Genomic DNA, 27,813 nt, shown 5'->3' on the forward strand with positions numbered 1-27,813 from the left:
CAGACATGAAATTGTCAATTCCCCCAGCATCCGTGTGAGAAAGGGCTGGCTGATTTCACTTCTAAGTGGCCTAGCTCTCATTTTAAAAGAATGCCCCCTTGTTCCAGATACCCCCACCAGAGGATTTAAAAAGCTTAATTAAAAGCTTAAAAACATGATTAAACACAGTGCAACACTGTTCATGTGTAATCTACAAATAATATTTGTTTAAGTATTTTGACATGTAAATGACAGGTTACAACTTAATATGAACTCTGTCACCATGCAGTGTTCACAGTGACCCTTGGAACTTAGAGCTGAGCCCACTTATCAATGATTTAAGAGGCACAAGTATGAAACTGGATAGTTTTTACTATCTAAATATTCATATTGCTTGCGATTGAAAAACCTGAATGAAGAAGTGATTCTGTTTGGAGGGACCACAACATAAATGTTAACCTTAACAGCACAAGCAGGGTGGTGTCTGTGGAAAGAGAAGCAGATTACAATGGAACAAAGGTTAAACTGAGACTGCTGTTCAACAGCAGCTGTACATATTATGACCAGGGAATGAGATTGTGCCAAATGCAAATTAAAAGATAAAATAAAAAAACGAGAAGTAGTGTATTACAAATGGGCATTTTGGAACTCATACTTGTGTTCCATAAGGCTAAAGGGATCAAGGGATATGGGGAGAAAGCAGGGACCGGGTACTGAATTTGGATGATCAGCCATGATCGCATTGAATGGCGGAGCAGGCTCGAGGGGCCGAATGGCCTACTCCTGCTCCTATCTTCTATGTTTCTATGTATCCTGTTTTTGGAAAGGAGGAAATGAAAAATATTATCAATCTCAGATAGTGAAAGGTATATTGGATCATTTGAGTGCAATATAAGTAATGCATGATTGCAGATAGACACAGGGGCTGTTATTACAATCGGGAGGCTCCAGGCAGCCTTGTTGCTGTGTACCTGCTGAGCTGGACACAGGGACTGAGCAGGAGAGCGTTACCTGGGGAGCTCACAGCAAGCAGTTCTCCACCAAAGCTCTTGTTCCTGCCCCTTAGAGCCGGCAAATCCTCCCTCCCTGGCTCCGCCCCACAGCCGAGCCTTGGGTCACCCCCCTTCCCTTCCCTCCTCTCCTCTCCTCCCCTTCCCTCCCTGCTGGGAGGCAGCGCTGGATCGGAGCCGGAGTCAGGGCCAGCGGCAACATCCCTCTCGGAGCACAGGGCAGGAGCGGACCCAGGGCTAAACTTTGTGGATCTCACTCTCAACGACCTGCTGAGCCTCCCAGTCCGAAGCTGCTTTTTTTTAAAAAAAAAGAATCTTCAACACAGACAGGTTAGGGAGCTGCTGGATAATGTTTTATGCTTTGTTTATTCTTGTCACTTGAGGGTTTACTTAAAAGGCAGCCGTGCTATAAAGATTGACAATTGTATCCGAGCAGGGAGCAGAGATTGGAGCAGGTGTCAGCTGGAACAGCGGGGATGGGGAATGGTGGAGAGCTTCACTCTTCATGTGGTGCTATCCAGGGTTGAGAGGATCAGTCTGCCCCAAGCAGGGTTCACGCTGGTCCCCAGAACACTCCTGAACTGTCCCAGGTGTCAGCGGTGGCTCACTCTGGCCCCTGAGTCAGAAGGTGGTGGGTTTAAGTCCCAGTCCAGAGACTTGAGCACAAGATCTAGGCTGACACTCCCAGAGCAGTAGTGAGGGAGCGCTGCACTGTCGGATGAGAAGTTAAACTGAGGCCCCGTCTGCCCTCTCTAGTGGACGTAAAAGGTCCCACGGCACTATTTCGAAAAAGAGCAGGGGGAGTCCTCCCCGGTGTTCTGGCCAATATTTATCCCTCAACCAACATCACTAAAAACAGATTCTCTGGTCATTATCACAATACACAATGAATGGAAAGACCCTAGGCAAGACGGAGGGTCAGAGGGATCTGGGTGTGCAAGTACACAGATCCCTGAAGGCGGCGGAACAGGTGGATAAGGTGGTAAAAAAGGCATATGGGATACTTGCCTTCATTAGCCGAGGCATTGAATATAAGAGCAAGGAGGTTATGATGGAGCTGTATAAAACACTGGTTAGGCCACAGCTGGAATATTGTGTGCAGTTCTGGTCGCCACACTACAGGAAGGATGTGATCGCGTTAGAGAGGGTGCAGAGGAGGTTCACCAGGATGTTACCAGGGCTGGAGCGCTTCAGCTATGAAGAGAGACTGGGCAGGTTGGGTTTGTTTTCCTTGGAGCTGAGGAGGCTGAGGGGGGACATGATTGAGGTGTACAAAATTATGAGGGGCATAGATAGGATGGATGCTGAGGAGCTTTTTCCCTTAGTAGAGGGGTCGATAACTAGGGGGCATAGATTCAAGGTAAAGGGCGGGAGGTTTAGAGGGGATTTGAGAAAGAACTTTTTCACCCAGAGGGTGGTTGGAGTCTGGAACTCACTGCCTGAAAGGGTTGTGGAGGCAGAAACCCTCACAACATTTAAGAAGCATTTGGATGTGCACTTGAAATGCCATAGCATACAAGGCTACGGGCCAAATGCTGGAATATGGGATTAGATTAGACAGGGCTTGATGGCCGGCGCGGACACGATGGGCCGAAGGGCCTCTATCCGTGCTGTATTACTCTATGACTCTATGACTCTATGACTCTATGCTGTTTCTGGGACCTTTGCTGTGTGCAAATTGGCTGCTGCGTTTCCTACATTACAACAGTGACTACACTTCAAAAGTACTTAATTGGCTGTAAAGCGTTTTGGGACGTCCTGATGTTGTGAAAGACGCTGTAGAAATACAAGCCTTTCTTTTAAGAGTAAAGGGAAGGGCCTCTGAAGGAATCCTTCCCCAGTGACCATTCGATTGATTTCTTGTGCCTTTGCACGCTAGCTTTCTGTGAAGACACCATCCTGGCACAGCCTGGTAAAGGATACGGTAAATGCAAAAAATATCTAACGTTATCAGAATGGTGCTTTTAACTTCCCCTCACATATACCTTTGGTCCCTGGGGCATTGCACCAAACAAGCCAGAGTGGTTCCTATCCAAGACAAAAGATACAAAAAAGGAACTTGGTAAAAGTTCAGCTGCTGTTCCAAGGGTAGTTTTACCAGAAACCAGTCTCACCGGTATAAGGGACATTCAAGTGGTTTTGAAACAACTTTCATTCATCATACAATATGTGGTCATATTTCCCTATTAAGTACATGATTCATTTGAGCTTGTAAAGAAAATATAATAGCAGCGATGAATTGGTCGTACAGAGTGTGTTTACACTGTATCAGTGTGAGGAGGTTTTGAACTGATGCTAAGGTTGTAGTTTCCAAGTGTACACCGGTGGCCAGCAAGCTCACTCGCAATGTTCCCGTCTGCACTGGTGCTTGCTACGGTTTCTTGCTGTCCTCTTGCGCACTTGGAACATTTAAGCTGCAGTGTTGTGTATTAAATCCGTGAATCTTAAGGTATGGTGTTCTTCAATAAATAGACGGAGACTGCAGATCAACAATCAACAGGTGTTTACTGGATGAGGGTAGTCTAATAACTAACAGTACAGATGCCTGCTCAGGGCTTATATACAGGTGTGGTCACTGCCGGTACTACAGTATACAGGAGCTGTAAAAGTAGTTCTCTCTTAAAGGTACATACACGACAATTCCTCCCTTTTTAGATTAACAGTACCACAACATTCAAATAACAGTTAACACTTTTAACATGCACAGTAACTGAAATAGTCCATTTATAGATTCAGTCTTTGGGGCGGCTTCCTGATCCTTTCTGGATAGCGCCTTTCCTGAGTGTCTTGTTCTTGGTGCGGAGGCGATTCTGGCCCCCTGTCGTCGGTTAGTTCATCAGTTTCTGATGCTACTGTTTCTGGGGTAGATGCTACCGGTGTGTCGGGTTCATCACCAGGTACGCGAGACATGGGGTTGACTCGTTCCTGTGACGTTAGGATCTGGTCGACGTGGCGTCTCACAATGTTCTCCCCGACATCCACTGTGTACATTAGTGGCCCCTGCCGTGTGCATATCGTTCCAGGTTGCCATTTCTCTGTTCGGTAGTCGCGGGCCAAGACTGGTTGTCCTACATTGAAGCTCCTTGTCGGCTTCTCATTGATGTGCTGGAATTGCTTATTCTCAACATTTCTTCGCACATTTGGTCTGAGCAAATCCAGACGAGATCTCAACCTTCGGTTAAAGAACATCATGGCCGGGGTCTGGTTGGTAACTGCATGTGTCGCATTTCTGTAGGCTAACAGGAAATTGCCCACCTTATGCTGCAGTGGAATGTCGTCATCGCACATGGCCCTTACTGCCTTTTTAAAGGTTTGTACGAACCTCTCAGCCAATCCATTTGTGGCTGGATGATACGGGGCGGATGTGTAATGCCTTACCCCATTCCTTCTCATAAATTTCCAAAACTCTTCGGACACAAACTGTGTCCGTTATCAGAGCAAATCTGCTCTGGCAAGCCGTTCCTGGCAAATATGGTCCGTAGGACTGCAATCGTTTTCTCCGTAGTGCTGGAGGACATTTTGATCACCTCAGGCCATTTCGAGTGCACATCCACTGCTATTAAGAACATTGAGTCCATGAATGGACCAACAAAATCAATATGCACCCATTGCCATGGAGAGGAGGGCCACTCCCATGGGTGTAGAGGGGCATGTGGTGGTGCATTTTGGACCTTCTGGCATCCTGAGCAGCTCTTTGTTAGGTCCTCGATTTGTTGATCGATTCCCGGCCACCACACATAAGCCCTAGCAAGGCTTTTCATTTTCACCCCTCCCAGATGGCCTTCGTGAAGCTCATTGAGCACTCTCTCCCTTAACTTGGGTGGAATTACCACTCGGGATCCACACATCACTGTCCCCTGGCATACTGACAGCTGTTCTCTTCTGGATGAGAATGCTGGCAACAGTGAGTCGCCATGTGTTGGCCATCCCTTCACCGTCAAATCATATACCCGAGACAGTGTCGGATCATTTCGGGTCTCCTTCTCTATATCCGCGTTAGTTACTGGCAAGCGTTCAATTATCGACGAATAAAATATTTCAACAGGGTCCACTGCTGGTGCTTCCTCCGCAGTAGGCAGTGGCAGGCGTGATAGCCCATCAGCGTTTCCATGCTGTTTCGTGCCCTTATACTCTATTTCATATTGGTTCGCCCCTAGAAAAAGGGACCATCTTTGTAGCCGTTGCGCAGTCATCACCGGAACGCCCTTCTTTGGATTAAAGATGGAGACAAGTGGTTGGTGGTCAGTCAACAAGGTGAACTTCTGCCCGTGCAGATAGTGGTTGAACTTTTTTACTCCCCATACTAGGCTGAGGGCCTCCCTGTCAATCTGGGCGTAGTTGCGCTCGGCTGAGGTTAGTGACCGAGACGCAAAGGCTACTGGCCTCTCCAACCCGTCTGGGAATTTGTGCGACAGCACCGCTCCAATACCATAGGGTGATGCATCACACGCCAACAGAATTGGTAGTGCTGGGTTGAAATGGGCCAACACCTCTTTTGATGTGATCAATTCTTTGCACTTCTGGAAAGCTCGTTTACATTCGTCATTCCACTTCCATGGTACCCCCGTCTGCAGTAGGGTGTTCAGTGGGTGTAATACTGTAGACAAATTTGGTAAGAACTTATGGTAATAGTTCACCAGCCCGAGGAACGACCTCAGTTGTGACACATTTTCTGGTGCTGGAGCCTTGACTACTGCCTCAATCTTCTCAGGGGACTTACGTAACCCCTCTTCATCAATAACGTGGCCACAATACGAGATCTGCTTCTGGAAAAACTCGCATTTGTGGCGATTAGCTCGTAGCCCATATTCCTTCAATCTAGTGAGCACCTGCTCCAGGTTGGCGAGGTGATCACTGTCATTTTTGCCCGTGACCAGGATGTCGTCCAAATAACACTGGGTCCCTGGAATCCCTTGCAGGACTTGATCCATTGCCCTTTGCCAAATAGCCGGAGCTGATGCTACCCTGAACACCAGCCGGTTGTATTGGTAGAGACCTTTGTGAGTGTTGATCGTGAGGTATTGTTTCGAGGCTTCTTCTACCTCCATTTGCAGGTACGCCTGGGCCAGATCAATCTTAGTGAAGCGTTTTCCTCCAGATAGCGAGGCGAAAATATCTTCAATCCACGGAAGCGGATATTGTACCGTGTGAAGGATTGGGTTCACTGTCACCTTAAAGTCCCCACAGATGCGAACCTTCTTTGGTTCCCCAGGCGTATTACTCAACAACCTCTTCATTACAGGAACGATGGGTGTAGCCTACTCGCTCCAGTCCACTTTAGACAGTACTCCTGAACGTTCCAAACCTTCCAGCTCTGCTTCGACGGCTGGGCGGATCGCATAAGGCACCGGTCTGGCCTTAAATAACTTTGGGCTTGCATTTTCCTCTATTTTAATCGTCGCTGTTATGCCTTTTAGTGTTCCGAGTCACTGCTGGAACACTTCTTGTGCGTCAGTTAGCATTTTTGACAGTCGTCCAGGTGTGATGTCGTCATCCTTTTTGGCCTCTGCCGTCAGTGCCTGTATGGAATGCCAATCTAATTGTATCTTCCGGATCCATTCACGTCCTAGTAGTGGTGGTCCTCCATCTGACAATACATATAGGTCCATTTTTGGTATTTCCTGACCGTTGTATATCACGTTCACCCTTATGTTTCCTTTGGGGTAGACTTTTTGCCCCGTGTACGTCTTCAAGACAATCTCTGTAGCTCTCAAGGGTATATGTGAGAATAGCCGCTTGTAGTCCCTTCGGTTTATGACTGTTAGGGCTGATCCTTTGTCCAATTCCATTTTCACTTGGACTCCGTCTATCTTGAGCGTGTGGCGTTGCCACATTGGGGAAACACTGTGTGTATATAGATAAACCTGTATAATCCCCTTTTAACTGCTGTATTCCCCTCCCCCCGCAAGACAGTTGCAAGCTGAGAGGAATAAGGCATGTTCAGACTTGTCTGCTGCTGAGAGAAGGAAAACCAATCAGGTTCCAGCAGGTGACCAATCCGTGAGTCATCACAGGTTCGCGGGCTTTACGAATTCAGTACTGTATTGTGAGAGTTGGAGTAAAGACCTATTTCTTGTAGCTCGCTGTGTTGCCTATTTCTTTACGCGGAAGACCCTAGTCCCCCACATTGGTGACCCCGAATGTCGGCGGCCGAAGCCCCCGACTCACGCAGCCCTACAGAGGCCATCAACGACCCGACGGCAACCAGCAGCAGCCCGATGTCGGCCGGCGCCGCGTCCTTGAAGCTCCCCACCTTCTGGGAACACCAAGCACCAGCTTGGTTCGCGCACTCGGAGGCCCAATTCACCCTTCGCAGGGTTCAAGACGATGAAGAAAGGTACCTCCACGTAGTCTCAGCACTAGCAAGCTCCACCGCCGCCGAAATTCTCGACCTGCTGGGGAATCCACCATAGACCGGCAAGTACTCAACCATTAAGGGCCGCTTGCTGCAGGCTTACGGCCTGTCCAGGGAGGAGAGGGCCCGCAGGCTTCTCTCACTACCAGGCCTCGGCGACTCTACCCCGACCCAGTTGATGAGCCGGATGCTTGCGCTCCTGGGCTCTGAACCGCAGTGCTTCTTGTTTCGGGCCCTTTTCCTCAGCCTGCTTCCTCAGCAGGTACAGATTGCCCTCGCGGGGTCCCCGATCACGGACTGCGTACAACTGGAACTGGCAGCCACCGCGGACAAAGTCTTCACCGTCGCCCAACTCGGCTGTGCAGCCGCGAGGCTCCCCGACACCACCGAGCGCGCGCCGCCACGCCAGGCCGCAGAACTATGCTACTACCACGCGCGTTTCGGCCACAAGGCCCAACGCTGCAGAGCACCCTGCTATTTCGATCAAACCAAGATGGCCGCCCGGCCCAACGCACCAGCCCCGCGCCGCCGCCTAGGCCCGCTCAACCGCACCCCCGCCGCCACGATGGCCATCGGCACCGCAGGTAAACTGCTGTACATAACCGACTCCCTTTCAGGGCGCAGATTCCTTTGCGACACCGGAGCCCAATGCAGCATAATTCCTGCCTCCCAGCTCGACATCCAGGCAGGCCGCAGCGGCCCACCCCCCGTGGCGGCAAATGGCGCAGCCATCGCTACTTTAGGAAAGCGACGGGCCGAAGTTTGTTTCAACGGCCAGTGATTTACGTGGGATTTCGTGACGGCCTCGGTGGCACATCCCTTGCTGGGCGCCGATTTTCTTTGCGCCCACGGACTCCTGGTCGACGTCCGCGACAGGCGCCTGATCGACACAGCAACTTTCACTTCACTGGCCTGCCAGCAGAGCAACAGCCCGGCTCTCGTCGGGTCCTGCTCCGCCCCGGCGCATGACGACTATGCCCGCCTACTCGCAGATTTCCCGAGGCTCACACAACCGACCTTCTCAGCCGCAGCAGTCAAGCATGGGGTCGAGCACCACATCGCCACTACGGGACCACCAGTGTTCGCCCGAGCCAGACGCCTGGACCCAGCCAAGATGGCGGTGGCCAAGGAAGAATTCGCCACGATGGAGAAACTCGGCATCATCCGCCGCTCGAACAGCCCCTGGTCGTCCCCCCTCCACATTGTGCCCAAGCCAGGCGGTGGCTGGCACCCCTGCGGCGACTACAGACGGCTCAATGACGCCACCACGCCCGATAGATACCCCATTCCGCACATCCAAGACTTCTCGGCACACCTAGCAGGAAAGTCCGTCTTTTCCAAGGTCGACCTGACTCGCGGCTACCATCAGGTCCCCGTCCACCACGCAGACGTCCAGAAGACGGCGGTCATCACCCCCTTCAGGCTGTTCGAGTTTCTGCGCATGCCCTTCGGGCTCAAGAACGCCGCACAGGCCTTCCAACGGCTCATGGACTCTGTCCTGTGGGACCTGAGCTTCCTGTTCGTCTATCTGGACGATATCCTCGTGGCCAGCACCAGCAAGGCCGAGCACATCGCGCATTTGCGCTCCCTTTTCCAGCGCCTCAGCCAACACGGGCTAATCGTCAACCCGGCCAAATGCCAGTTCGGAGCAGCCCAAATTGACTTTCTCGGCCACAGAATCTCGCCAAGGGGAGCCATTCCCCTACCTTCCAAGGTGCAGGTGGTGGCGGACTTTCCCCAGCCCACCTCGGTGAAGGCGCTGCAGGAATTTTTGGGGATGGTCAATTTCTATCACCGTTTCGTGCCCAAGGCCGCCTCACTCATGCACCCCCCTCTACGAAGCCACCAGGGACAAAATGGGCAAAGAGCAACTCACCTGGTCCAGCGAGATGGCGACAGCCTTCCACCAGACCAAAAGCGCTTTGGCCAACGCCACACTACTGGCCCACCCCATCCTGGGCGCCAAGACCGCCCTCACCACGGACGCCTCGGATTACGCCGTCGGCGCCGTCCAGCAACAGTGGGTCGAAGGCGCGTGGCAGCCACTGGCATTTTTCAGCCGACAGCTGCGCAAGAACGAGCAGGCCTACAGCACGTTCGACAGAGAGCTCCTGGCCCTGTTCCTGGCAATCTGGCACTTCCGTTTCCTCCTGGAAGGCCGGCCGTTCACCGCATTCGTGGACCACAAGCCGCTCACTTTCACCATGGCCAAAGTAACCGAACCCTGGTCCGCGCGCCAACAGCGCCAACTCAACTTCATCTCGGAGTTCACCACGGACATCCGCCACGTCGCCGGCAAGGACAATTTGGTGGCCGACTGCCTCTCAAGACCCTCGCTCCACGCAGTGCACCTGGGCGTCGACTACGCCAGCATGGCGAGAGACCAGGCCGCCGACGCGGAGATCCAGGCCCTCAGGACATCAACCACCAGCCTCACCCTGGCCGACATCCACTTCCACGCAGCCGGCACAACCCTCCTGTGCGACGTCTCAGTCCCCTCGCCTAGGCCGGTCGTCCCATCCGCCTGGCGCAAGCGAGATTTCGACATCATCCACGGCCTCTCACATCCAGGGATGCGTGCGTCTCAGAAACTCATGTCCGCCAAGTTCGTCTGGCCTGGACTCCACAAGGATGTGAGAGACTGGACCAACACATGCGTGGCGTGTCAGCGCGCTAAGGTCCAGCAGCACACCAAAGCGCCATTGGAGTGTTTCCCGGTGCCCGAGAGGCGTTTCGACCACGTCCACGTCGATCTGGTAGGCCCCTTGCCGCCATCGCACGGTTTCACACACCTGCTCACGATCGTCGACCGCACGACCAGATGGCCCGAGGCGGTTCCCCTCGCCTCCACCACCACGACCGACGTCGCGCGAGCATTCGTCTCAACATGGGTGGCCCGGTTCAGCGTGCCGACCGACATATCCTCGGACAGAGGCCCCCAGTTCACCTCCCACTTGTGGAATGCCATCACCGCCGGCCTCGGCATCAAGTTGCACAGGACAACAGCCTACCACCCGCAGGCCAACGGGCTCTGCGAGCGCTTTCATCGTTCCTTGAAAGCCTCCCTCCGCGCCAGCCTGGCCGACACCAGCTGGATCGACAAACTACCCTGGGTCCTCCTGGGATTGCGCACCACGCCCAAAGAGGACCTCCGCGCCTCCGCGGCCGAGATGGTCTACGGCCAACCGCTCAGAGTACCAGGCAACTTCCTCCCCCTGACAACGGAGCCGTGGTCGGCCGCCAGACAGCTTTCCCTGCACCAGGACGCAGCCCAGCAATTCCGTCCAGTGCCCACTTCGCAACACGGCCCGCAGCCGTCCTACGTGCCTCGAGACTTACGACATGCGGAGTTCATCTTCGTGCGCCGAGACGCGCACAGAGGCCCACTGCAGGCACCATACACCGGCCCCTTCCCAGTATTGGAGACGGGGGACAAAGCTTTTCTTATCGACGTCGGCGGGAAGCCGGACCTTATTTCAGTAGACCGCCTCAAACCGGCGCACCTGGACCTCAGCGTCCCGTTTTGGCCGGCTCTTCCCCCCACGGCGGGGCAGACCTCCCGCGTTGGTGGCGGCCCCACAAGCGGACCAAGACACGCCAGAACCTTACTTCCCGGCCGCCGCCCCACCTTCGCCGGCAGCCTGTCCAGCCAGTCCACCGGCAGACCAGCCGCCAGACCAGCCGACGAACCAACCGACCGACCTCCCAGACAGCCCTCCTCACACGCCAGATGGCTACTACAGCCGCTACGGCCGCTTGGTCAAACCTCCGCAGAGACTGACTTTTACAGTTAATGAGGATTCTGGGGGGGCGTATGTGGCGTTGCCACATTGGGGAAACACTGTGTGTATATAGATAAACCTGTATAATCCCCTTTTAACTGCTGTATTCCCCTCCCCCCGCAAGACAGTTGCAAGCTGAGAGGAATAAGGCATGTTCAGACTTGCCTGCTGCTGAGAGAAGGAAAACCAATCAGGTTCCAGCAGGTGACCAATCCGTGAGTCATCACAGGTTCGCGGGCTTTACGAATTCAGTACTGTATTGTGAGAGTTGGAGTAAAGACCTATTTCTTGTAGCTCGCTGTGTTGCCTAGTTCTTTACGCGGGAGACCCTAGTCCCCCACAAGCGTGACCCAGATAGTCTGGTGATCCTCCATTTTGATTACATTATGTAGTTTCAGACAACCCAGCTCCTTGCTTCCGGAGTCTGTATCACTTTTTTCTTCGTCTGAACTACTCTCCGTCACCTTATGTACCTTTTTGTACTTCTCCTGTGGAGATTTCTTGCTGCTGGTTTTCTGCCCCGACCTGCAGACTCTTGCTATGTGTCCTGCTTTTCCACACTGTCTGCACACTTGGTCCTTGAACCAACAATCCTTCTGGTCGTGTGTTATTCTGCCGCAGCGATAACACTTCCCTGCTCCATATGACATTTCATTGGTGCCATATTCTTGCGGTCTCCATTGTATCTCTGCAGCGCCCCGTGCGGCTGCTTCATGTGATACTGCCATGCTGAAAGCCTTGTCCAGCGTAAGATCCTTTTCTGATAGAAGCCGTTTCTGAGTTCCTTCACTTTGAAGCCCACACACAAACTTGTCCCTTAACGTATCTGCTAGTCCCATTCCAAACTGGCAGTGTTTCGATAGCTTGCGCAGTTCCGTTAAATACTCAGCATTACTTTCGTCTTTATGCTGGTTCCTTTTGTGAAACTTAAATCTTTCTGCTATCAGCAGCGGTGTGGGGTTTAAGTGGTCCTGTAGGATTTTCACTCTGTTTTCGAAATCCTTATCCACTGGCTTCTCTGGGGTTATTAGGTTTCGCAGTAAGCCATACATTTTTGCACCCATTGAATTCAACAAAACCAGTGCTTTCCTGGCATCTGGCACTTCATTCGCCTTGCAGTACACCTCAATGCGTTCCACATATGTCGCCCAATCTTCGACTTCATTGTCGAACGCTGTGACACTGCCACTCTTCGGCATCCCTGGGTGTGGTTAGACTGGCTAAAATGGCGTCTCCCGCGCTCTCCCTTCTTCTCCGCTGGCTCAAAATGGTGTCTCCCACGCTTCCCTTTCTTCCTGCGCTCGCCCTTCTTCTCCGCTGCGGCTTCAAAAATGGCGTCTCCCGCGCTCTCCCTTCTTCTCCGCGGCTCAAATGGCGTCTCCCGCGCTTCCTTTCTTCCCCCGCGGACGCTGCTCAGCCCTTGAGCCCTGGCTGCGCTCTGCGCGTTTTCCTGTGCGCCTCTCTCGTTGCCGCCGCTCGGTCCTGAACCCCGGCTGTGCTTTACCCTCTCTCTCTTTTTGTTTTCCATCGACGCCGCTCGGTCTTCAACCCCCGGCTGCACCCTGTGCGCTTTACCCTCTCTCTTACTCCGTCGATGCTGCTCGGCCTTTTCTGTGCCGTCGGTCGGCTCCAGCCGCCGCTGTCCGGGAAGGGTCTGCGCTGTACCTGTTGCCAGCCTGTTGCTGGATTGCCATGGCTGGAGAACCAAGCCCAGCTCTCAACAGCCTCCCCTGCGATGCTCACTCTCTGCCGGATGACTGGGCGGTTGCTCGTGGTCGACGCCCGTGCTTCTGGCCTCGACTTTCTTCCACTGTCCTCCAGGAGCGAATCCTTGGGAGGAAATGCAGAGTTGCAGGTAGGTTCGAATTGACCTCGTCGCCACTATTAAATCCGTGAATCTCAAGGTATGGTGTTCTTCAATAAATAGACGGAGACTGCAGATCAACAATCAACAGGTGTTTACTGGATGAGGGTAGTCTAATAACTAACAGTACAGATGCCTGCTCAGGGCTTATATACAGGTGTGGTCACTGCCGGTACTACAGTATACAGGAGCTGTAAAAGTAGTTCTCTCTTAAAGGTACATACACTACATTGTGGTTGCCACCCCTCTCGGATTGGCCTGGAGTCTCCAGGAATGAAAGATTAACCTCCGCAAGCAAACCCGGGAGAAAAATATCGGAGGTGGGAAAAAAAAGGCTGTTTGACCGACAGTCAAGAATAATGCAATCAGGTAACAAAGAGTCTATTTGCTTTGCAATTGGCTGGGAAGGCAGTGGGTCGCGAGGATTGACATGTCAGGTGACCAGTGGCGGGAGCCGGGGTGGTTGGAGGTGGGAGGTCATGTGATGAAACCTCCCAGAACGTATCCAACCAGTCAGGGCCTGAGCAAAGAGGAGTAAGACACCGTGGAGGAACTTGTGTTACACCGCTTCCGTCCAACACTGCGTGAAGTATAACTCCCAGTGTGGTATCAAACTTCATTTTAATTCACCGCCCCATTCCCACTCAGACCTCACCATCCTCGGCCTCTTGCATCGTTCCACGGAAGCTCAGCGTAAACTCGAGGAACAGCGCCTCATCTTCCGATTAGGCCCTCGACAGCCCTCTGGACTCAACATAGAGTTCAACAATTTCAGATCATAACCTCGGCCCCCATCACATACATATATATATATTTTTTTCATCCACACTTTCGTCTGGGCTTTTTTCTTCCCTCCCACATGGCAGCTGTCCTTCACTCTGCCAGCGCCATTCACACTTCATCTAGAGCCATCCTTTGTTCCTTGAATATCTCTTAATGTCTCTCAATGTCTCTTAATCTCTCCTGCTTTCTATCCCATCTCTGACCTTCCCTTTTGTTCTTCCATCCCCTCCCCCTTTTCCCAGCCCCCACTTGCTTTAAAATCTATCCCTTTTCCTGCTTTTTTTCCAGTTCTGACGAAAGGTCTTCGACCTGAAACGTTGACTCTCTTTCTCTCTCCACGGATGCTGCCCTGGCCTGCTGAGTTTTTCCGGCGTTTTCTGTTGTTATGTGGTATAAACTGGTTGTAAAAAGTGCCCTGAGATCCATGGAACCATCCTGAACACTTTTTGAACCAACCTGCAATTAAGTTGAATACGTACCATTGGGAAGTCCGAAGCCATTGCCTTTGGCCCCCACCACAAACTAGCCACTGACTCCATCCCCCTCCCTGTCTGAGGCTGAACCAGACCGTTCGCAACCTTGTCGTCCTACTTGACCGTGAGCTGTGGTTCCGACCACATATCCTCTCCATCACCAACACCAACACCACCTCCGTAACATCACCCGTCCCCCCCCCTGCCTCAGCCCATAGAATCATTGAATCATAAAAATTTGTGGCATAGAAGGAGGTCACTTGGCCTATTGTGTCTGTGCCGGCCGAAAAAAAAGCTATCCTGTCTAATCCCACTTTCCAGCTCTTGGTCTGTAGCCCTGTAGGTTACAGCACTTCGAGTGCATATCCTGTAACTGTTCCTGTAACCCTCATCCATGTTTTTGTTACCTCCAGACTCGACTATTCCAAAGCTCTCCTGGCCAGCCCCCCATCTCCCACCCTCCATAAACTTCAGCTCACCCAAAACCCTGCTACCCGTATCCTCCCCAAGCCCCGTTCACCCATCACCCCTGTGCTCGCTGACCTACATTGCCTCCAGTCCGGCAGCGCCTCGATTTTAAAATTCTCATTCTTGTTTTCAAATCTCTCTGTGGTCTCGCCCCTCCTTATCTCTGTAATCTCCTCCAGCCCTACAACCCTCCAAGAACTCTGGCCTCTTGTCCATCCCCCTCTTCCTTGGCCCGACCATTGGTGGCCGTGCTTTCAGGTGTCTAGGCCCTAAGCTCTGGAATGCCCTCCCTAAACTTCCGCACCTCTCCACCTCTCCTCCTTTAAGACCCTCCTTAAAACCTACCTTCCTGAACAAGCTTTTGGTCACCTATTCTTATGTCTCCTTCTGTGGCTCGGTGTCAACTTTTGTCTGAGAACGCTCCAATGAAGTGTTTTCTACATTAAAGGTGCTCTATAAAGGCAAGTGGTTGTTGTTGTTGTTGGAGACAATGTGGATTCTGCCGTGTGCACTTTCTAAACATTTAAGTCCTGAGGAAGCAGCGTTTTTTATTTCCATGGAACCACAGGCAGTTCCTGCCTGGGCAGCGGAAATGAAGTTTGAACCAGTTGGTATAACCAGGACAGTGTCTGACTGGAGTGCCTACTGTAGCTCCTGGTCTGGGACGGGCAGTTGCAGTCTAAATGCGCCCGAGGACTCGAAGGTAGATTAGGTCGCTAGTCAAGGTGGAGTGCAGCGTCAAGTAGGGAAAGATATGGGGGGGGAAAAAATTCGGTATCGCCCATTTTGGGGCGCTAATATCGGCCGGGCGCAAAGTTTAGCGCCCACCGCTAATTATCGCCTCCGACTGCAAAATTCACCTCTATCTCCCCTGGAGGTGATTTGAGCGCTAAATCAGGCGCAACACACCTCTCTTAAGGCGCAAATGTCGGGGAGCGAGGCGCTACCTCAGAACGCTACCGAAGCTCAGGCGATGACCGTTACCATGGAAGCCAGACAGACTGGCGCCGTCCAGTTCTTAAAGGGGAGGGGCCATCTTGCTGGCCAGCCGCTCCCTGCTCATTGCAGCCTTGAATCTTGGCCTGGAGCGACCTCAAAAGCAATTGTGTTGGAAGCACTAATGGATGGGCCCAGGGAAAGAGCTCGGTGCTTAGGAACCTCAAAAGTGGTGCTTAGGGCCAAAACTCCTTAGGACAGCGTTAAAACTAAAAATTTTGCTGACAAGAAAAGGCAGGAAGCACCCGCCTTTAAATAGCGCTCCCCCAGCCCCTTCCTGACTTGAAAACGTTCCCCTCTACCTGTCGTTGCTAGCAGCAGACGCTAAGGCAGGGAGCGCGACTCAATATCTGGTCTGGGGCGCTACCGGGGCGTTGCACACTTGACTGACGTCACGATCTGCAAGCGCAGGAGATCGTTATGGTAGTGTATAGTGCCGCTGCAAAATGACTGGTCAATTTCACGAGCGGCGCTAAAATCGCCGCGCTCGGGCGCTAAATTCCTAGCGCCCCCTCAGAGGCACTAACGGGAGGCGCTAACCAACCAAATTTTTCCCCCCATGGAGTTTCCAGTGCGGAAATTGGTTGAAACTTGTTGGCCTCAGGATGGTAGCAAAGAAACAGTTAGAAGCATAATTTTAGGAATGAAAGGCCTGTTACTTAGCACTAAAGTGGCAAAAAAACTGTTACTGTGCAGATAATTATAACAGAAGCTGTTTATGAGCATCTATGACAGAAACGTAATGTTTGCCTGTATTAAATTTTTTATTTGGATTCTTTATTGCTAAAAACAGTATGTGAGGGGTTAAAAGCCAGGGTCACACCAGGTCATGGACAGCTATTTTCTGCAAAATGGGAAGAATTTATATTATGGCCTGGGATGCAAAAGGGGTCACATCAGGCGCATTGTTCCTAAGGAGTGAGTACCGCTCAACACCTTGGGGGTAACTTTGACTTTGAGCGATAATGTAAAACGGGTGATAGCGAATCAGCAGCGATTATTGGCTTCAGTGGAAAGAAAAGTCGAGGGAGATGTAAAGTGGGCTGCTGACCAGGGCTCCCCTGAAGGTCTGCGCACCAGTCGGGAGGTCCCGCGCGGGCCGCTGCTGGAAAAGATGCCGCACCAGTGCCGCCGCAACAAATTTTAAATTAGAGGGAACATTGCTGCTGACTCACTATCACTCATTTTACACCATTGCATGAAGTCACAATTACCCCCCCGTTGTTACGTGCTATTCTATTTAATTTGCACAGCGTGACATTTTGGGGAAAGATTGTCAAGCTACACAACATCTCCTTGGATGACCGGAAATGGAAATTGTATTTGGGTGGACAAACATTCCAAGTAAGCTTTGAATGGCTTTTTATCTAATGTAATTATAAGAGACAGACTTGTCTTGCCTTTTGCTTCAGTATATACGCACAGGATGTTGAATATGGCGTATCTGGTCTGACTTTATGTTAGTGGGCAGACCGTCATCAGGAGGTAGTCTCTTCTTCTTAGGCAGTTCTTCGGAACCGAGGATGACTTACTTCCACGTTAAAAATGAGTTCTCAGGTGACTGATGAGTTCAATGCGGGACCTGCAGTCTCTGTCACAGGTGGGGCAGACAGTGGTTGAAGGGGCGAGTGGGTGGGGTGCTTGGGTTGACGTGCGCTCCTTCCGCTGTTTGCGCTTGGCATACGCTTGCTCCCGGCGAAGAGACTCGAGGTGTTCGACGCCATCCCGGATGCTTCTCCTCCACTTTGAGTGGTCTTGGCCCAGGTGTCGGTGGGGATGTTGCACTTTTTCAAGGAGGCTTTGAGGGTGTCCTTGAAGCGTTTCCTCTGCCCACCTGGGGCTCTCGTATCGGGCATGCGGACGATGTGGCCCGTCCATCGGAGCTGATCGAGCGTGGTCAAAGCTTCGATGCTGGGGATGTTGGCCTGAGCGAGAACACTGACGTTGGTGCGCCTATCCTGCCAATGGATTTGCAGGATCTTGCGGAGGCAGCGTTGGTGGCACCTCTCCAGTGCTTTGAGGTGCCTGCTGTACATGGTCCATGTCTCTGAAGCATACAGGAGGGCAGGAATCACTACTGCTCTGTAGACCATGAGCTTGGTGCCGGGTTTGAGGTCCTGGTCTTCAAACACTCTCTTCCTCAGGCGACCGAAGGCTGCACTGGCACACTGAAGGCGGTGTTGGACTTCGTCTACTTTTCAGTCGGCAGAACAGTTGTGTGTTTCATATTGTGCCTGCTAGCAAAGAAGCTAGGTCAGTTTTAGAAACTGCAGGTTTCACAGCCTACGCACAGAGAGAAAGTGAGTGGCATCTTTACTATTTTATATTTTGAGGAGAATAGTGAAAGTCCACTGTTTTATACTGTTCATTTACTCATTTTATTTAAATAAGGCTGGATTTGAGCCCAAGTCTCAATCTGATAAAGTAAGGGTTCTCTGTTGCAATCACTATCTCTGGTTATTTACCTGGATATTGGGCTGGAAAAGGTACACTCCAGATCATAGGGGACACAAGGTCTGCTTACAGGAATGATCAGTGACACTGACCCAGAGAAAATATCTAGTGTTAAAAATTCAAAAATATGACAATAGGTATAAAATGTAAGGCAACCTGGGTTTGCAAAAGATAAGTTTACTAGAAATCTTTGAAGATGAGCATTGTTTGTGGTTGAGAGTCAACAGTCAACAGTGGACAATCAGAAAGTGTCGCCCAAACAAAGTTCAGGAGTGGAGTGAAATTTGAAAAATGAAGTTGTAAAATGGGATATCAGGCTACATTTACACAACTAATGGAGAGACTAGAGAAGCTGGGATTGTTCTCCTTAGACAAAGATTGAGGGGAGATTTAACAGAAGCATTCAAAATCATGAAGGGTTCCACTGGCAGAAGGGATGGTAGCCAGAGGAAACAGATTTAAGAACATAAGAAACAGGAGCAGGAGTCGGCCATACGGCCCCTCGAGCCTGCTCCGCCATTCAATAAGATCATGGCTGATCGTCGACCTCAACTCCACTTTCCCGCCCGATCTCCCTATTCCTTGCTTCCCCCAGAGTCCAAAAATCTGTCGACCTCTGTCTTGAATATACTCAACGACTGAGCATCCACAGCCCTCTGGGGCAGAGAATTCCAAAGATTCACAACCAACGTTCCCTCTAAGCCGCGTGGCTCTCTGCCAGTCCCGCACAGCCCGGGACCTGCTTTTTCAATGATAAGTTTCGCGCATGCATGAAACTGTGAATGGGCCACGCAGCCCCTTAAAGGGGCGTGCACTCAAAAACAATTATGGGGAACATTGTTCACCACCCTCTGAGTGAGGAAATTTCTCCTAATCCCTGTCCTAAATGGCTGGCCCCTTATCCTGAGACTATGCTCCCTAGTGCTAGACGCTCTAGCCAGGGGAAACAACCTCTTAGCATCTACCTCAAGCTCTCTCAGAATCTTAAATGTTTCAATGAGATCACCTCTCATTCTTCTACACTCCAGAGAGTATAGGCCCATTTTACTCAAACTCTCCTCATAGGATGTTGGGTGAAAATAAATTCACATCTAATCTGTGGTAAAGTAAAAGTTGCAGTTTATTGAAAACAGAGCTCTGGGAGAAGCGTCTCAGACCCCGCGGTCTGTGCGAGCACCTTCTCTCCGATCAACAAAATTCACAAGCTTATATACAGTACAAGACTGGAGCACACTGATAGCCATTATTACATTACTTATTCCTTGGCCAATCCGGCCCAATTATATTCCTTCAAAAACAACCTAATTATAACTTTACATCGTTAGCTAAGCCCCTTCTTTCAGTTCTGTCTTTTATCTAAGTTTGTCCAGTTATCTGGATCGCAGGGTCCATTCTTGCTTCATCGTGGCTTCGGCCGATCACGAGTCAGTGACTCGTGATTGGACATGGCTCAAAGGTTAATCAAATATACCTTACATACATCCGCGTGACCGTTGTTACTTCGTAACCTGATTGTTCTGCAAATGTTAACCTTATTATTGTAGCTTCTCATATCTCTACATGCTTAATCATTTTTGTAGTTCAGTTTCTGACCATCTGTTCCATTTGTGGTTTCAACTAGTTTCAACCGAAACTAGGTTGTCATGCTGTGTCGTTTGACTGCAACATTCAACTGGCTCAAATCCCAACCCTTCATAGGACAACGCTCTCATCGCAGGAATCAATCTAGTGAACCTTCGTTGTACCACCTCTAAGGCATGTAGGTTATTTCTCAGATAAGGAGTCCAAAACTGTGCACAGTACTCCAGGTGTGGTCTCACCAAGGCCCTGTACAATTGCAATAAAACTTCCTCACTCTTATACTCCAACCCCCTTGCAATAAAGGCCAACATACCATTTGCCTTCCTTATTGCTTGCTGTACCTGCATGTTAACTTTCTGTGTTTCCTGTACGAGGACACCTAAATCTCTCTGAACACTAACATTTAATAGTTTCTCACCATTTAAAACATATTCTGTTTTTCTATTCTTCCTATCAAAGTGAATAACCTCACATTTCCCCACATTATACTCCATCTGCCACCTTATTGCCCACTCACTTAACCTGTTTATATCCCTTTGCAGACTTTGTGTCCTCCTCGCAGCTTACTTTCCCACCTAGCTTTGTAGCGTCAGCAAACTTGGATACATTACAGTCGGTCCCTTCATCTAGGTCATTAATACAGATTGTAAATAGCTGAGGCCCAAGCACTGATCCTTGTGGCAACCCACTAGTTACAGCCTACCAACCTGAAAATGACCCGTTTATTCATACACTGTTTTCTGTCCTTTAACCAATCCTCTATCCATGCTCATATGTTACCCCCAAACCCACGAGTCCTTATTTTGTGTAACAATCTTTCGTGTGGCAACTTATCGAATGCCTTTTGAAAATCCAAATATAATACATCCACTGGTTCCCCTTTATCTACTCTGCTAGTTACATCCTCAAACACGATTTCCCTGTCATCATGTTATGATTTTCTAAGTGCCCTGTTAACACTTCCTTAATAATGGATTCCAGCATTTTCCCGACGACTGATGTCAGGCTGATTGGCTTGTTTTCTCTCTTCCCTCCTTTCTTGAATAGCGAGATTACATTTGCTACCTTCCAATCCGCGGGAACTGTTCCAGGTAATTGGCAAAAGAGCCAGAGGTCAGATGAGGAGCTTTTATTTTTATGCAGCGAGTTAGTATGATCTGGAATGCACTGCCTGGAAGCAGATTCAATAGTAACTTTCTAAAGGAAATTGGATAAATACTTGAAAGGGAGAAAATTTCACGGTTATGGGGCAAGAGCAGGAGGGTGGAACTATCGGATAGCACTTTCAAAGAGCGGGCGCAAGCACGATGGGCCGAATGGCCTCCTTCTGTACTGTAAGATTCTATGATTCAATGATTCTAACTGTTGTTTGCAGACGACACAAAGCTGGGTGGGTGTGTGTGCTGTGAGGAGGATGCCGAGAAACTCCAGTATGATTTGGACAGGTTGGGTGATTGGGCAGAAGCATGGCAGATGCAATATAACGTGGATAAATGTGAGGTTATCCACTTTGGTGTCAAAAACAGGAAGGCAGATTATTATCTGAATGGCAATAGATTGGGAGAAGGGGAAGTGCAACGAGACCTGGGTGTCCTTGTGCACCAGTCACTGAAGGTAAGCATGCAGGTGCAGCAGGCGGTTAAGAAGACAAATGGTATGTTGGCCTTCGTAGCGAGAGGGTTTGAGTACAGGAACAAGGATGTCTTGCTGCAGTTGTACAGGGCCTTGGTGAGACCACATCTTGAGTATTGTGTGCAGTTTTGGCCGCCTTACCTGAGGAAGGATGTTCTTGCCATGGAGGGAGTGCAGCGAAGATTCACCAGGCTGATACCTGGGATGGCAGGAATGACGTATGAGGAGAGATTGGGTTGATTGGGCTTATACTCACTGGAGTTTAGAAGAATGAGAGGGGATCTCATTGAAACTTATAAAATTCTAGCAGGACTAGACAGACTAGATGCAGGAAGGATGTTCCTGATGGTCGGGGAGTCCAGAACCAGGTGTCACAGTCTAAGGATAAGGGGTAAGCCATTTAGGACAGAGATGAGGAGGAATTTCTTCACCCAGTGAGTGGTGAACCTGTGGAATTCTCTACCACAGAAGGCAGTAGAGGCCAATTCATTAAATATTTTCAAGAAGCAGTTGGATATATTTCTTAAGGCTAAAGGGATCAAGGGATATGGGGAGAAGGCAGGAACGGGGTACTGAATTTGGATGATCAGCCATGATCTCATTGAATGGCGGAGCAGGCTCGAGGGGCCGAATGGCCTACTCCTGCTCCTATCTTCTATGTTTCTATGTTTGTTCTAGTGCAAAATGATTTTCTTTGCACCCATACAAAAGTTGTAGCTGTATTGATTTCTTTGTGGGTTCAATGACGAGACATTTATGAAAGAGAATGGCCTAGAAATTCGGTTGGCTTTGCGCCCAGTTTTCGCCCAAAGAGGGCTTTTGCGCCAATAGAGGAGTTCGCGCTGATATTCAGCGCTGCGGTAATGGCGGCGGTAGCCGGTAGCGCTGCGCCGGCACCGATGACGTCATCGGTGTGCGCAGTGCCCCGGTTCCGCCCCGATGCCGGCCCGAATCCCATATTCAGTTGCCGCCGCCTCCTCTGTGGCGGCCGCTACTTACATCCGGAGACCAGGGCCTTACTGCAGCCTTAGTGGGGCGCATAAAGGTGGAGGTGCGGCCGGCCGCTTTTTCGGCGGCCGCCTGCCCGCACCTCCTTCCCCGGCCTCCTCCACCACCCCCCCCCGCGGCATTGCCGGCTGCTTTCCGCGAGCCCGGCACTTCTCCATGGTGCCGGGCTCATTTGCCGGCACAATCCAGCGGCGATCTCCCCGTTGCAGGCACCTCCACCTTAAGAGAAGGAGGAGGCCTGCAGTACCGCAGCCTGCCGCACCGCATCGTGTGGTGCAGCGGCGCCTACAGCGCTGAAATTCAGTTTCAGCGCCCCAAGCGGGGGCGGGCACACCCTGGAATAGCGCCCGGTTCCGACTTGGGGCGCAAAAACCGAATATCTGATGAGCGCAACTGGCTCCGCGCTCAGCGCTAACTTTTGGGCGCAAACCAGCTGGCGGGCCCAAACTGAATTTCTAGGCCAATGTCTTTTAATCAAAATCTGTTCAACTCTTTTTAACAGCATTACAGGAGACACCATGCTAGTGATCCATCTAAAAGCGAAACTAAAACTAAACTGCTTGTCTCTGTCACATGCCCTCTGCTGGTCAGGCATAAGTAATCAATCAGGCAACTATGCTGGTAAGGCATCATAATCAAACAGGCAAATACCATCACTATTTGCTGATATCATTACATCTCCCTTTCTTAAAACAAAAGTATTTTACTTTTAACTAACAACATATTTTCTTTGTATTAATCTGCATTTTAACTGTAACACTTAATGAACTTACATTATCATTATCATGATCAAGGTTTTTTAACCTTGCTTTGTGTGTTCACATGAAATATGTAAATACACTAGAACTTGAAGAAAGAATAAGATAACATTACTTCCTTCTATAACAATAGTCCTTAAATTTGCTCAATGAGTCTCTCAGGAGGCTTCACGTGTCTTGAGGATTTTCTGATTGATTGTCCTTGAATCTGAGTTGTTGCCTCAGATGATGGTTTCTCAGCTGCGTGATCAGGTTGTTCAACAGTATCAGTCTCTTGACCTGCTGTGTGATCAGGTTGTTCAACAGTATCAGTCTTTTGACTTGCTGTGGCTGGTCCCATGAGAAGATCTCGACGATTTCTTCTCAGAACAGCACCCTCATCCGTCTGAATGGTCTATGATCTTGGTTGAACTTCACTCAGGACAGTTCCCTTCTGAGTCCATGTGTTTGTTTTGTCTTTGAACCTTACTTGGTCACCAGTGTGGAGTTCAGGTAGGTTTTGTATTCCTCTGTCATAGTAGTACTTTTGCTTTTCTTTCTGTTGTTCTTTGAACTTCCTCACTTTCTCCACCTCTTTTGTTTTCAGGAGGTTCTCCGGGATGGGTAGGTTTGACCTTAGCATACGTCCCATAAGGAGTTGGGCTGGTGACATACCACACTCGAGCGGCGTTGTGCGGTATACAAGCATGCTCTGGTAAAAGTCAGTTCCCCTGTCTTTTGCCTTGTACATCAGTCTTTTCACTGTCTGGACCGATTTTTCCACTAGTCCATTGGACTGTGGAAAGTGAGGACTTGACGTTGTGTGGACAAAGTCCCACTCTTTGGCAAAGTGTCGGAAACTTGCATTGTAAAACTGAGGTCCGTTGTCTGTGAAGACCTCGCTTGCCACGCCATGTCTGGAGAATATGGCTTTCATACATCTTATCACAGCATCTGCAGTGGTGGTGTACAGTCTACAAACCTCTGGATACAGGGAGTAATAGTCTGTGACTACAAGATAGTCCTTCCCTTGACATACGAATAGGTCAGCGCCTACCTTCTGGTAAGGTCTGTCTGGCGCTGGGTGTGGCTTTAGTGGTTCTACCGGATTGCTTGCTCGATATTTCAGGCATATTGTGCAGTTTGACACCTCATTTGTCACATCTTGGTTGATTCGTGGCCAGTACATCACCTCTCGTGCTCTTTTCTTACACTTTTCGATTCCCAGATGTCCTCCATGGATCCTTTTTAGCATCTCTTTTCTCAGACTCTTTGGGATAACTATTTTACTTCCTTTGTAGATGATGTCTTTGACCACTGATAGTTCCTCCCTGCAGTTCCAGTACTCTGCTATGTCAGGTGAGCAGTCTTGCTTCATGTTGGGCCATCCATCCAAGATGCTTTTCCTCAGTCGTCTCATTGTTTCATCTTTGTTTGTCTCATTCTTTATGAGCTCCATTTTTGCATCTGCTATGGGCAGTGCACTTGTGATCATGTCCACGTAGGCGTTCACTTTTTCATCCATTTTGGTGTTTGCGGGCTCACTTGGGTCAACAGCTCTGGACAACGTGTCTGCTGTATACATCAGCTTACCCGGTGTGTACGCAACATTCAGTGTATAGCGTTGCAGCCTGATCATCATTCTTTGTATTCTAAGCGGACAGCTATTTAGTGGCTTTTGGAACAATGCAGTCAAGGGCTTATGGTCAGTCTCTACACTGATTGCTTGTCCTGCCACAAACTGGTGAAATCTTTCACAGGCGTATGTGATGCTGAGCAGCTCCTTTTCTATTTGAGCATATCACGTCTCCACGTCTGTCATTGAGCACGATGCATATGCAATAGGTTGCCAGTAGTCATATTTTTGCAGAAGAACGGCACCGAGCCCACTCTGTGATGCATCTGATGATATCTTGATGGGTCTCGCTGGGTCATAAAACCTCAGAACTGGTTCCTCTGTGAGCAGTTTCTTTAGATCGCTCCATGACTTCTCATGCTCATGATTCCATTCCCATTCTATGTTCTTTTCAGTTAGTCTTCTCAGTGGCGCCATCTTTTCTGAGAGGTTGGATATGAATTTCCCCATGTAGTTGATCATTCCATTAAACCTCTGCACGTCCTTTTTGCATTGTGGCTTTGGCATATTCTCAATGGCGGACACCTTTTTGGGATCTGGTCTGATGCCCTCACTGCTAAGGATATCTCCCACGAATGTCAGTTCTGTCACCCTGAGCTGGCATTTCTCTCTATTCAGCTTCAGGTTTGTTTTCCTTGTTGCTTCCAGCACTTTTTTCAGTCTCTCATCATGCTCAGTTCTTGTGGTTCCCCATACTATGATGTCATCCATTGATGTATCAACTCCCTCCAGGTGCTCATAGATCATATGGATAGTTTTGTGATACACTTCAGGAGCTGAGGCAATGCCAAATGGTAACCTTAGGAATCTGTATCTGCCAAATGGACTGTTGAACGTGCACAGTCTTGAACTTGCCTCGTCCAATTTCATCTGCCAAAATCCTGATGATGCATCTAACTTGCTGAAATACTTTGCATTTGCAAACTGTGCCATGATTTCCTCACGTGTAGGAAGCTTGAAGTGCTCTCTCTTTATTGCTCTGTTTAGATCTCTTGGATCCAGGCAAATTCTGAGCTTTCCATTCTTTTTGTCCACAACGACGAGGGAACTCACCCACTCAGTTGGCTCATCTATCTTCTGAATCACGTTCAGGCTTTCCATCCTGTCCAACTCTGCCTTCAGTTGCTTTTGAAGAGCAAACGGAACTTTTCTGCATGGATGTATGACCGTTGGTATACTTTTATCTACTCTGATCGTGTGTTCTCCTGGAATGCAGCCTAGACCCTGAAATAGGTCATTGTACTCTTTCATGAGTTCATCATAGACTGTCTCTCCTTCGCTTTCCACAACGAGAACTCTCTTTACCAGGTTCAGTCTCTCACAGGCTTTTAAACCTAGTATGGCTTGCACATCCTTTGGCACCACGATTAATGCTAGCGTGTGCTCTCTGTCCTTGTGTGTCACTTTGATAATGCATCTTCCTTTCACTGGTATATCAGTACCTGAGTATCCTGTCATTTTCACTTTTATTCCATGTATCTTTGGTCTGGGTCTAATTTTCTTAAAATCAGTCTCTAATATCACATTAACTTGTGCTCCAGTATCCAATTTAAATGGAATATGTATGTCATTCACTTTTAGTGTCAACATCCAGTCTCTTTTTTCTTTTTTGTTTTCAGACACAACATCTACATAGAACTCCTCTATCTCGCTTTCATCTACTGCATGGACCTTGCTTTGTTGCGCTTGGTTCTTACAGCAACGGGCATAATGGTTGTTTTTGTTGCAACTATTGCATGTTTTACCATATGCTGGACACTTTTTTGGTGTATGCTGTGTACCGCATCGACTACATGACTTTCGATTGCCCCTTTCATTTTTGTTCGCTGGCCACGCCTCTTTTTTCACATTGGCGCTCTTTTTGTTAAACGGTTTGTGTCCGTTCTTTCTCACTGCATCCACGTTGCAGCTACTGTCACTGAACAGCTCCTTTGCCTGCAACTTCACAGTCTCTGTAGCCCTACACAGTGCTATGGCTTTTCCCAGGTCTAGATCTTGCTCTCTTAGCAGTCTTTCCGTTAGACCATTATCTGGAATACCACACACCAGTCTGTCTTTTATCAGCGAGTCTGTCAGTCCCCCAAATTCATATGTTTTGCTTCAGTTTCTCAGTTCAGTCACATACTGATCAATAGTCTCTCCCGTTTTCTGTACACATGTGAAAAATCTGTGCCTCTCAAACGTCACGTTATGTTTAGGTATGCAGTAGGCCTCAAACTGTTCCATTATTTTATCTAGCTTCATTTTGTCTCCATCAGCAGCGAATGTGAAGTTATTATACACCTCCAGCGCTTCATCACCCACGACATGTAAGAACACTGACGATTTTTTTTTATCACTTTTCTCGTCAGCTCCGATTGCCGCTAAATACAACCCCACACGTTGTTTGAACCTCCTCCAATTTTCAGCCATATTACCTGTCAACTGAAGCTTCGCCGGTGGGAGTAAACCTTCCATTTTTTCACTTCGTTAGTTATTCTCCAAAGGTAAGTAACGATGTTCTCTTTCAGCTTGCTAATATGTGGAGAGCTGATTTCGCTGGGTAGCTTACTTGCCACTATCTCGTCGAGTTGCTAACTTCAGATTTTTCCTCTTCATCTCTTTCTATCACTTCTGACACCATGTATTGATTTCTTTGTGGGTTCAATGACGAGACATTTATGAAAGAGAATGGCCTAGAAATTGGGTTTTGGCTTAGCCAGGGCTTTAGCGCCGGAAGTTAGTGCTGGCGCTAAGTCCCCCTGCGCGCGCCAAAAATTCAGCAGGGCCGCGCCCAAACGGCTGCCGGCGCTACTTAAGGGTCTTTGCGGCGGTAAATCGGCGCAAACTGCCGTTTCGCGCCGCAATTCCGGCGCTGCGGCACCCGATGCGGTGCGGCAGGCTCGGGAAGTGCAGGCCTCCTCCTTCCGTTAAGGAGGAGCTGCCTGCACCCGGCCGCGGCCCGCGCAAATCTCTTCAAAAATGAGCCCGGCACCTCGGACAAGTGCCGGGCTTGCATCTGTTCCGGGGGGGGGGGAGAAGTCCGGGGAGGGAGCTGCGGGCAGGCGGCCGGCGG

General features: G+C 49.8%; 1 protein-coding gene across 2 annotated transcripts in view; it reads left to right on the forward strand.

Annotated features, from left to right (window-relative positions):
• The first annotated feature begins 985 nt into the window (after positions 1-985).
• plekhg7 (pleckstrin homology domain containing, family G (with RhoGef domain) member 7) overlaps positions 986-27,813 on the forward strand; it is a 286,193-nt gene continuing 259,365 nt past the window's right edge. Inside the window, exon 1 of one of the 2 annotated variants that reach the window (XR_015081504.1) lies at positions 986-1,319. The gene's annotated coding sequence lies outside the window, so the exon portion shown is untranslated. The remainder of the gene's footprint in view (positions 1,320-27,813) is intronic. The other variant, XM_086009957.1, reaches the window with a different exon arrangement.

This window comes from Somniosus microcephalus, chromosome 17 (genome assembly GCF_052327205.1).
Source record: "Somniosus microcephalus isolate GS21.2 chromosome 17, FLI_Smic_1.0, whole genome shotgun sequence".
Classification (NCBI taxonomy): domain Eukaryota; kingdom Metazoa; phylum Chordata; class Chondrichthyes; order Squaliformes; family Somniosidae; genus Somniosus; species Somniosus microcephalus.